The sequence below is a fragment of the Venturia canescens genome, chromosome 4 (genome assembly GCF_019457755.1).
Source record: "Venturia canescens isolate UGA chromosome 4, ASM1945775v1, whole genome shotgun sequence".
Lineage (NCBI taxonomy): Eukaryota > Metazoa > Arthropoda > Insecta > Hymenoptera > Ichneumonidae > Venturia > Venturia canescens.
Genome location: NC_057424.1, coordinates 17389788 through 17401884, shown reverse-complemented (window position 1 = coordinate 17401884; position 12097 = coordinate 17389788).

The window sequence follows — 12097 nt, the reverse complement described above, 5'->3', positions numbered from 1 at the left end:
GTTTTTTTATTTCTATTAATCTCTCTCCGTCTTTCTTTTTCTCTATATTTTTTCTCGTCGTCCTACGTTATTCCTCCTCCTGCTCACTCTCTCCCTCTCTCTCCTCTTTCTTTATTGCTTCCCCTCACTTTTCATGTACCTTCGGCGGCTGGCTTGCCGGGGAAAGCAAACGACAATTGGCGACGTCGCCGTAGCAGCGCGAAGCTGCTCTCTTCTCGCTAAACGAGCTCGCGGACGCCAGCGAGCAAACGAACCCTCGTTTTCGGCTCTGAGACGCAGAAACCTTCCGCACCAATGGTAACCACTCCGCATGGATACTTCTACACAGTCGCATGTATACCTGCAGATATTTCTGTGTAAAGAGCTTCGGCGTACATACAAATATACTCGCCGCCGTGTCCGTCTATATACACGTATATATGCATAGCATACACGCCAGAGCGAAAGGCCCAACGAACGTTGCCAAGACCGCCCGTTGGGAACCGGGGAAAAATTATCGCCGGGGAGTTCTCCGAGCTGTGGAGAAGATCGCGCGCGCGCCCGCCACGCCTGTACATTTGCCACGGCGCGCGGCGTCACTCTTTTTCGTTTTATACTACGAATTCAGCACGAATATATGTACTTTAACGATGAGGCTCGGCGTGTGTATAAAAAGTGAGGAAACGAGGGTCACTCGGCACACTATTGTGTCGAATTTCCTCATTTTCCATCCACTTTTATATTCTCTACCCTCGAGTTGTTTCACCGGCAGCGTGTTTTTATTGGCTCTTCCTACGTACGCGCGGATCAGGCGCTTTAAGATTTTTCTATAAATGTGTGCGCTGAAATGCTTTTTGCACGGGCGGGAAGAAAAAATTGTTAAATTCGAGAGACTTTTGCATTGGCTGAGGCTACGCGATGAAATTTCTTGATTCAACAACTATTTTGTTGATCCAACGATGTTTTCGTAGCTGCGCGAGTATGGGGCTCTTTCCAGTCAGCGAATTAAGTGGTCGAATGAATCAAACTCTTGTCGAGTTAACAGATTTTATGTTGTGCGCCATGATTCGTTGAACGAAGATTTTTTTGAGCCAACGAATTTATTCTCACTCGCTTCCTGTGCACCGTTGCTCGCGCAATGCGCGCATAGTTTTAGGATGCGCATGACTCCGTGAGTCGCCATATCAAGGGCCGATTGCATCATGAATTGATCTACTCGCCATTCATTCATAGGCGATTCTACAGATCACAGATACGACGATTCGAGATTGCTTCGTCGTGTCGAAAATCATGATTGTTGCGTAACGTTCGAACTTGCTGTTGGATCATTTCGTAAAATAATTTATGCATTCGCATATACACCGAAAGTCATTTCTGCCAATGATTTGTTTCGTTAAATTGAGCTTAAAATGGTCAATATTAGTCTCATGAAGCCCGATTTCCCCTTAATATATTCCAGGTCCGAGTTCCCTCGGCTATATAGCGACACATCGTTGTAAAAGAAGGATCGTGTATACGTTATTATAATCGAGGAAAAAGAGACGATTGTATTTCGTGACTGTCGGGAATTCGCTGTTGGGGGGCTTCACTCGGCTCGCAAACTTTACCGGCTAAAAGTATTTTACCACCAATTGAACCCGGGCGTATTCGGGACAAGACAATTAAAAGTGTAGCTGTATCCGGAGGTCTCTCTCTCTCTCGTATGCAGGGTGCTACTTTGAAAGCGTCTTTTTCGCCACTTATTTATGACAGGCAACGTATTACTCCAATGAAATCATCGAGGGTTGTCATTCCTCGTGAGATAAAACTTGGCCGAACATCATTTTTCGTGTCTCCTTAAAACCCCGGCCCTCGTGAGTCCAAATTTTTTTTTGCCTCTTAAAGTAGCCACAGAAAGAAACGAGGAGTGGAAGCGTGCAGTGGGGGGGAGGAGCAGAAGAAGGGTTGACATGCGGTAAAATTTGGGCAGTCAATGATTTCCCAAACTTTGCACAACGATAAACAATTACCGTGTGCTCAAAATAACTCATTTTCCTAAACTTATTCTCCAGTCCCAATCCTCGACGATAGTACTTGAAAACAAAAAGTATTTTTCGACACGACAGGAATCAGGTTACATAAATCCCCGAGTTGTTCCATCGGACAGTGCAGATCCTTAATTAGAGTTGCTATTTTCGCATGAAAACGACGAGTCCAAGGAAGACGCAGGAGAAAGTTTCTTCTTCTAATTTCTCCCTTGCATGCTTCTGTACGAAATAGCAAAGAGTATATAAATAACCTCAAAGGAAATGTGAGAAAACGGATTTATAAAGGTAATTATGAGAGGCGAGTTCGGGGAAAAAAGAGATCCTTTCGAGTGCCTGAATCGGTACATAAAAGTCGATAGGGGCAATAGACGTAGAGAAAAGACGAGGAAGGGCGAGGGGGGAGGAAGTGAGAGAGAGAGAGAGAAACCGACACAGAATTTCTATCTTACCGGATACCCTATTTTCCCCCTTCGTTGCGCTATATATACAGATATATAAATTCCAAATGGTACGTATATAAATATACACTAGCCTTAGCAGAGTCCAAAAGATTGTCTGAAAGCGACGTATCTCCTTACTTTTATTTTCAAACATCGATCAGTACGAGTACATGAGAATCGTGATCCGGTCCCTATATCTATAGAGATGCCTCGTAACAGTCGATACTGAAAAGCAAAATGTTGCACAAAGTATACGTGTATAGATTCTCTAGAATAAAAAAAATAAAAAAAAAATAAAAAAAAATAAAGTAAGAATGAAGGCCATTCGAGGATTTTCTTTTTGCACGGAGGGAAAAACGTTGCACTCTCAGTTAGTAGTGCAGTGGAACAGCTTTTCTACTCGATCGAAGTATCTCTGCTTTACTTTATTAGATATAAATCGAGAAATTAAGAGGGAAAGGTAAACACTTTATTTTCAGAGAATCGAAAGCCTGTTGCGTACGTTATCTCGAGGATGATCGATTGAAAGCGAAAATATCTCGGTGCAGAGGTTTTTTTCGATTGTTCAAGCCGAGCGGCAGGAAACATTTGCAGCTCTGTTCTGAGTGATAATGACGTAAAATCTCAGTAAAATGTACATGCAGACAGTTTGTAGCAGTACAATCTTGATTCGAATAATAGTGAACAGTAATTTGATAGTGAAATTATCCAAACTGGTTCGCGAGGGTTTTATAAAGTATTCTACAGGAAAATTCGTTTTACTCGATAGAGGGAGTAGCGTAGGTATAAATAGAAGAGTTTCGCCGCTTCCTACAGCGTCCGGCTGCGCGAGTTGTTGTAGAAAACTCGCCGCGGGGGTGGATTTCATCCCCTTTATTTTTCGCTTTTTTCCTCTCCGGCGCAGCGCCGCCGAACGAGGACGTTCGGATTCTCTCATCACTCCTTCAACCCTCATTCTCCTTGCACGCTTAAATTTTTTCCGGCACGTTTTCCCGTGCGATTTTACCTCTCTCTCAATCTCCCTTTTACGAAGCTTTGTACACACGGCGCGTCACGAGGACTTTAGCCTGCGCCACCCGCCGTGCACGAGAACGACGATAGAGACTGCAAATCGCGCGCTCAGGCTTCGGCTACTTTTGGCCCAGTCGAGACACACTTCCAATAAACTCGTGTCTACTCTCTTCCTCTCGCACACCATCTTTTTCCCTCTTTTTCTTTCTCTCACTCCCCGCGTCCCACCCCGCCACCGAACGACGTGAGAGCGCGAAAACTTCGTCGATACATACGGGGGAGGAGGGCAAGAAGGGCTCCAATAGCGATGAGAAATAAACGAGGGAGAAGTCTCAACTTTCCGATATATCTACACCACTGTATATGTGTGTACAATTTTATAGAACATGGATTACACAATATTGTATGTACACGAAGTGTACGTAAACGTCTATGTATATACATGAGGGATAATCTCTACGTACATCTGTAGCATGCATTCAGATAACGATGCGACAAGAGAAAAAAGATGTGTTTTCCTCGTTGTCACGAAACTCATTATCAATTTACTGAGAGAGTATTTGAGACGTTTAGTATAGATCTGTGACAGTTAACGAATTGTTTGATAGTGTGTCGGGATTTCGTTGTTTTTTGTTCCTCAGGTAGTTCATGCACGAAACGATTTTCTTAAGAAAATCTTGAAATTTAGACAGAGTTCAAATGGGTAGACTGACACGCATAGCAAATTTTAAAGGGTTCGACTTATTATTGGTTATTGAGATGAAAGTGTTTGAATGTCAAGAAAAATGCACAGGGAGTGTGGGTAAAAAATCATTCATTTTTCCACATAACGAATGAACGCTTCTCACGAAGTTTACGAAAAAGTGCACAACAACGATTAAGGGCATAATGAAGGTTTGGGGAAAAATTCGAGACGATTGTCTTACTAGTAATAAAGATATATTACGTTAACTATGCTTATTTCAGCATTTTGTTTCTTCTTGGCTTGGCCCATTGCTGTCACAGCCTGCTTCCGTCTTATTATTAATACTTTTTTCTTAATCCATTTCCCTTTGCGTTGTCCAATGCGATTTTTTTACATAAAAAACTATAGTATTCGATGATGGATTTCCGATTAATAAATGGCTTATTGTATAATTTCATTCGCCAAACGATGAGTAGAAAAAATTTGTTTACAATTTCGAATTAATAATTCTTACATTAATTCAAAGTGAATATATATCTTCAATTAGGGAGTAAAACTCAATCCAATTTAGACACCCATGAAATACGATCCTTCGGGCATGGTCTACCTTAAGAAAGAACAATGAACAATGTTAGGTTCGTCCGAAATCAAAAGTATTAATGCACATCGTACAAAAATTATGCGGAATCTTTTGAATAAATAAAAAAACATTGAACATGCTTTTTTTTTTTTATTCTGGAAACACTCGACTGGCAAATCGACGGAATGCATGTGGAATTCCTGTTATATCGAGTAATGAAAATATTGTTTCCAAGTCCTTCGAATTTGACAGGAAATTCGTCACTCATTTAATTCTGAGTGAGCAACACGTGTTAGGAGTTTGAGCTATTATTTTAGGGGTGGTTAAATTCGTTGATCGTTTAAGCCTCCACTGGTCTATATAATCTGAACGTATATACATATATTCTGTTAAAAGTCCTGGTTAGGGCATGTTTTGAACCCCTCAATGGTGTATGAATTAGCAAACTTTTGTCAGTAAATGTACCGTACATACATGTATACATTAAACACACTTGAAGCAGGCTCCCTACATTGCGAGGGTGTCGCTTCCCTCGACACTTTTTATTGAAGTTGAAACTCCTTCTATTCTTTATATATCGAGTGTTCTAGTGGGCGATTCTGGTTCCAACTAGAAATACATGTTATGTCAACGAGTGCATTATACGACCCCCTGATAAGTCAACGCTTTATAAATGGATTTTCGGTTGAACGACAGATAAGCGTAACCCCAGTCGGGCCGACCACGCTAACTCGACTCTTCATTTATCAAGTACATCATCATCCTCGTAATATCAATCACTCGTTTGACAAATTGTTATGAATATATTAACGTAAAATTGGATATTTCGAAAGCTGCTCTCAAAGCATCGGAACTTTGGAGCTCCTTCGATGGACTCGCCGCGCCACCAGATTTTTACTTCTCAATCAGTTTTTTTCGGTGAAAACGGTTTGAAAATTGGAGATAATCGTTATGCGTTTATTTCTCTTAAAAATAACGATCAGATTTATCTAAGAAATTCTGCTCCCGTTCCTTCTTCGTACGCACACCAAATTTCTATTCTCCACGAGTTACATCGACTTTGCTGGCTGTTGCAAAATTGAATCTGATACATCGCCCGAGGTATATCGTAAAGGACTGGACACGAAACTACGAATTCAATGCGAAGCGTTACTCATCGAGTTATCGCTTCCCTCCGCACGACCCTTGCACAGATCGGGGCCCAGGGTACTGTTGACAAGCGACAGCGATGATCCCAGAACCTGGACGTGCTTCTATTTTCATACAACAAACCTCGATCCTCGTTACTTGTTTTGAGAAAATTTACAAATTTTCTCCTCGATATGTTTCAGCTCGTGCAGCAAAGCACCGAGAAAACCTGACGGAGGAGCGGGAATATGGTGAACGAAGTATAAATCTACACATATTTATGCCCGCGGTAGTGTATGATGAAAACGGAGAGTGTGAGGAAAAGTATGATGAATGAGAAAGGAAAGCTGTAAAAAGAGGAAGAACTGCGTAACCCACAGAAAATGCCTGGAATAAAATACTGGAAACTGATACGTCGATACTCTTCATCCAGATAATTGAATATTCAAGGACACGATACGAATCGATAGATTTATGTGTAAGGAGAGACAAAATTTTCAGGATGATAACTCTCGTCGCCTGAGCGCGGAGGTCGAACGAGAAGTGATTTCAACAGTTGCACGACAATTTGGTGATAACGAGAACAGAATTTATAGCAGGATAACAACTGTTCGGTGAGCGGCTCGATTCTTCACAACTTCGCTCCGAAATGTCTTTGCTCCTAGAAGTACATCAACAGCGAGCGTCCACTCTCGTGTCGTTGACGATCTCTCTGGAAATTTCAGTGGATAAAGTGTGCATTCTGAATATTACTGCAAACGTGCATCGCCGCGGCCTTTTTATCGCCGGGTTCTCAGCGAGTAAAGCTGCAGTTGTGCACTTGTTGCAAAGTGACAACTCGGTTTTTCACAGGAGCTTCTCCGTAACAACGCGTCGCTTAAAACCCCCTGCAGGACCGAGTTGTTGCAAAGTTTATCTGTGAAAAGTAGAGTCGTCACATCGCTGCCGTTTCACGGATCTGGCATTGCAGTTGTTCCCAACAACGAGGAAATCTCGCTTCCAAAATCTCGAAATTTAGGGCTCTGGATAAAGTCTCGTATCCTTGAAGCAACTACTCCCGTGTCATATTCCAGTGACCCTGTTCCTTGAAATACGTGCTTACAAACCATTCTCAAAACTACTGTGAAGTACAATTTTTTCTTAGTAGTACAAAGTTGTTTGGAGCGTACTTTAAGGTCATGAGAAACTGTTATGAATCGTTGGAGTTGAAAAGTCGACGCGAGTGAAGTTCAGGGGAGTGAGAAATCGACTAGTTTTGCTAGAATCTTCACTGAACACGATCAGGATTCAGGAGAAGAATATTTTAAACGATTTACAGAGAAGCACAACGACTCACTTACATTCGTGAGGTCAATAAAGCTCGATTGGTAGAAGCATTGTCTGCTCCAAAGCATAAAATACTTTAGCGAGTTGAACCGGGTCGAAATACCTCGAGCCGCACGGTGCGACTCTGACGTTTTTTCCCCGTTAAATTTATCAGCTTTATTTCGATGAGAAAAACCTCGACGATCGATCTCCCCACCCACGCTCGCTTCGTATCCGAAACTTTTCGATGAATTCGACGAAAATTCAGTCAATGTGCCAAAACCCGAGGAGGGAGAAAAATGGAGAGCTAAAGCGGTTAACCTCCGTTCTCGGAAATGCCTATATAGACTGTGGCGATCAAAGCGACTTTTATGGAATTTACCGGTACACGTACCCCTTGAAAGTACAATAATAGCGATCCTCTCCCGGGTTAATAACTTCATCACTTGCAGTTCCGTCACTCTCTCTCTCTCTCTCTCTCTCTCTCTCTTGCTCTTACACGCTGCCCTATTTGAATCTGGCAGCCCTTGTGGGGCAGCTCTCCTCACCATATTTGTAACTAAGCCCACCCCTTGTACCTGGAGCAGGTATGGCCATGTTAAAACCTTTAACACACCGGCGAAATTCACGTACACGCGAGTAAATACACGAATACGTATTGCCAGTGCTAAGCAACGTGCTCTTCCTGGGTTATACCACTTCAACTAAATTCAACACGCAAACGTTTCCACGTGCTCACGTACGTGTAGCACACGGAGGTATACGTGAGTCCGTCGTTGGTGTATACCCTTACGTATTCAGCGAAGTACACCTCGATAGGGTTGGATATACCCTGTGGCATGTAACTATATATCGTGCATGGTTCTCGCAGGGATATGCCATGCCCCGTTTTCTCCATCCGCGAGTTAACTATCGTGGTGGCGAGAGAAACGCGGAAGGGTGGAGAGGAGAGGAGAGGAGAGAAGGAGGAGAAAGCAAGCAAGAGAGTAGTGAGCCCTGGGGGTGCACAGAGGCAGCGTTGGTGGCGAGAGAACGTTGCCGCTCTACCAGGCGAGCCAGCACGTTGCTGCGCTTCTGCTTTTGCTTCTGGCCCTTCTCCCGTCCTCCTCCGCTTCGTCCTTATCCGGCTCACTGTGTAGCCTGAGCCCGTAGCGTACCAGCGAGTTTTCTCTCTTATTCCCTTTGCCTCTCGCTCTCTCGATCCTTTTGGCTGTGCTCTAATGTTATATATCGTCCAATGTACGGTACATTTCAGGTGAAGTGTGACGGCTTTTGGAGGCACGTTTACTTTTAAGAAGACCGCGAAGAAGAGTAATCATTGCTGATGCTCGATCGAAAGAAGTTGAGTAGAGGAAACTCCGCTTCGAATATAATGTTGAAAGAAGCTGCTTCCATTACACAGCGTTGAGCGAACCGCGCATCCGAGTGCTACGTCGCCGAGGTTGACTTCCGCGGAACTTGTAATTCCCGTAAAGAGCTATGCTTCTTTTATCCGGAATCCGACACGAGATTATTTCGTGCGGAATCCACTTTACAAGTGTCCTACCAAACGAAAAGGCGTTTGATCAAGGGGAATCTGGGTCCTGGAGTCGGCGGATGAGGCCCTTTCGTTTGGCTCCGCGTTCCCGCACACACGCGCACATAGACGCGACGTGTGTACGCGCCACGGAGTAGAGAATAGTGCTGCTCTTGGAAAGCGCGCTCAGTTGGTCGTCGTGTGTCTGCAGCTATGTATTTACACCGAGGTGGGTTTCTCTACGGTCGTCCGCGCGGTATACCTCTCCCTAGTACATTACATAGAGCGAAGAGTGAGAGAAAGAGAGGAGGCGCAGCCACAGCCTTGTGGAAGGACGAGAACGGACGCGAGAGAGAGAAGTAGGAGGAGGAGGAGGAGAGAGGGTGTATGGTGAAGTAGAAAAGGGGGTGGTATGGGTATGGGGTGGAGGGTATAGAGAACGAGCGTTGAGGCAGAGCGAGAGCGCAAGAGCTGGATTGGCTTCGGCGAGGACGGGGTTGTGCGGGACGGAGAGCAAGAGAGCCTCACCGGAGGGTGAGGTTTCGACGTTCGCGCGCTACCTTTAGATCTATATATACGAGTATACAACATCTCTACCTCTCTCTCTCTCTATATATATACGCGCGTATGTATTTTCGCATCTATATATAACGGGACGAAGAGAACCCGTGGAGAAGCTTGAGAGGTATGGAGCGGAAGAGAGAGAAAGTAGGAAATTGGCAAAGTAAGACAGAGAGGAGCGGAGAGGGCCGTGCGCGAGAGCCGTTCGTTTTCGCTCCTCTCCTTCCCTCCTCCGCCGGTTTCTCTCGACACATAGCGCGCGGACGTGCAAGCACATCGCGCTCTTTCCTTTTCCTTTCTTTCTCCCTCTCACGCCTCGATAACGTTCACGCTGTGCACGCGAGGAGACTGAGACGGAGAACATCGAGGTCCGTGAGAGCGAAGTTCTCTCGTGAGCTGCTGCTGCTGCTGTTGCTGCGAGAGAGCCCACACGGACTAAGGGATGGGGATGGGGGCTCGGGAGGGTGAGAGACCGGTGTGAGTATTCGTCTGTACGTATAGATCGAGAGGCGTGTATAAGTGTGTACACTAACCTAGCGAGAAGAAGGCCGGCGAGGGTTGCGCGACGAGAGAGACGCGAAGGGGGAGGGCTAGGAGACAGCTGCAGGCCATGCGAGGGTCCGTCGTCGTCGTCGTCGCCGCCGACGACGACGACGACGGCGGCCAGAGAGCACGAGGCCTGTGTGCCCGTTTACTGCGGAATATACACGGACCCACTACCACCAGGCATTACTTCTCTTCGCGCTCTCTCTCTCTCTCTTTCTCCCTCTATTCGTGACGCGTTAGCACTAGCCAGAGCCATAGCCATCTAGCAACGAACACACAGGCTCTTGCTCTCCCTGCTGGCCTCTGGCTCCCTGTGGCCACCATCATCGCCGTATATTCTACCCCTATCTCACTCGCACTCAATCGTTCTCTTCCTCGCCCCTTACACCATCGCGCGCCGCTGGACTCATTCGCACAGCACACGTGCAATCCCCCTTTCGAGCGCGCGTTCGCGTTCGCGCTACCTCTCCCTTTGCTCTACTGCGTTTACTTCCCTGTACGTGTGTACATGCACGTATATGCGTATCTGTATGCGCGCTTTCCTGTAGCACTTTGAAAATATATACGCTCGCGATAGCACCGCGTACGAGCTTAAATTCAGCTCCTGTGTGTACGTGTGATTCCGGCTAGGACTGCCTTAAAATGGCTCACGATTGGCGCGCACGATTCGCGCACACGCGTTACCGCCTTCGCGATAGTATTTCGTATCATGTGTACTTGGAGATATACTCAACAAGAATTTCACAATACTCGATACCAAGGATTCCCAACTTTATCCAAACTTTCGAGCACAGAAAAAGTAGCACACGAGTCCAGCAACTCCCGTGGGCTCAGAAATCATAGCAGTTTGGAAAGAAAGTTATTCCCCAACGAGGGCCCAATATACAACCGATCCTTGTAGGCCAAAACGCACACGAAACTCTTCAGCAACTTCCCCGATACTTTTCCGAAGATCCGGAGTCCCCCGATCCGTATACAGGATGAATCGGGGCTTCGAGCAGATCGTTTCGCGGCTAAACCGGAGCCTGCGATGCGAAAATGAAATGTATCTCTGTAAATATTGTTCCGGACGATGCTTACGGATGGGAGATCGAAACGAAGCTATTTTATACATTTTTCGTGGATTCTTTTCGCGGGAGTATTTGATAACGAAGAAACGACGATTAAAAGCTGCATGAAACTTTCTACACGTATATAACTCCGCAGACATTATTCTCAACGTGAGAATATACATTTATGTACAACGCGTATGCTGGGTAGGAGAGTAGCTAGGAGCTCGACGTGTTTCTCGTCGACCCGCTGGCACCTTCCACCGCGTTATAGTGCCTCGCCTGCTTGCCTAGCCTTCTTCATCTCCTCTCTTCTCTGTATATTCCCGCAGAGCGCGTTTATACACACGAGTCGACACACGCGAGTGCATGCACGTAGACGGATCGTCACACTCACACACCGCATCTTCGCTATCCAGCGTCGTAGCCCATCACTTGGTCTCCTCGGTGCTCTAGCTTTCATCTCATCCGCACGGAACCAACGACCACCGCACATTTTCTCTCTCCCTCCTGTTTCCGCCTCTCTCGGTCCGTACACTATATCTTGGCTCTTCTATCCGCACCCCTCATTCGTCGTCACCCTCTGGGGGGTTGCAGAGCGATCTATATAGTTGAAAAGTTCGTTGACCAGATACGCGACGAGGCGAGCTTGCTTTTTTCATATTCTTTTTCGTCAAATCTCGATTTCGTCGGTACCCTTTTCGTGCGCTGGTGCGGCATGAGCTCCGGCTCCGTTCGCACAAGTCTTTCTACCAAAGACAACATTTCCCCGGGGGTCCGATGGACTATTAATGCAAGGATATCGCATTTGAAAGGAATAACGCGCGGCATACATAATTGGCAAGGTATTCCAGGTTAATGTACGTGCAATAAACAGGGATGACAAAAGGCCTCGGAAATCCGAACCTTCGATACCTGCTCGCATAATGACTCATCGGAGACAATGGGATAAATGACTGCGACCATAAAAGGCTTTGTGACTTGCTATTACCCAGAATTTCAGATCCATTTGGCTGCACAGAATTTTACGTACAGTATATACGCGCATGGACGTTCTGTACAGAAGAGAAAAACCTCGACGATCTATATAAGTATATCGTGGCTTGAGAATCGCGAGAGAGTGCCTTCCACGAAACTATTTTCTATCTTCCTCTGGGTCGTCGTCGTTCCTTTTACCTCCCTCGTTCCCGGCTCCCCTCGGAGCCTCCGATTCGTGCGTCCGTCCGTCGCGTATTTCCTCTTTCCCTTTAACCCTCGATTCTCGCACCCT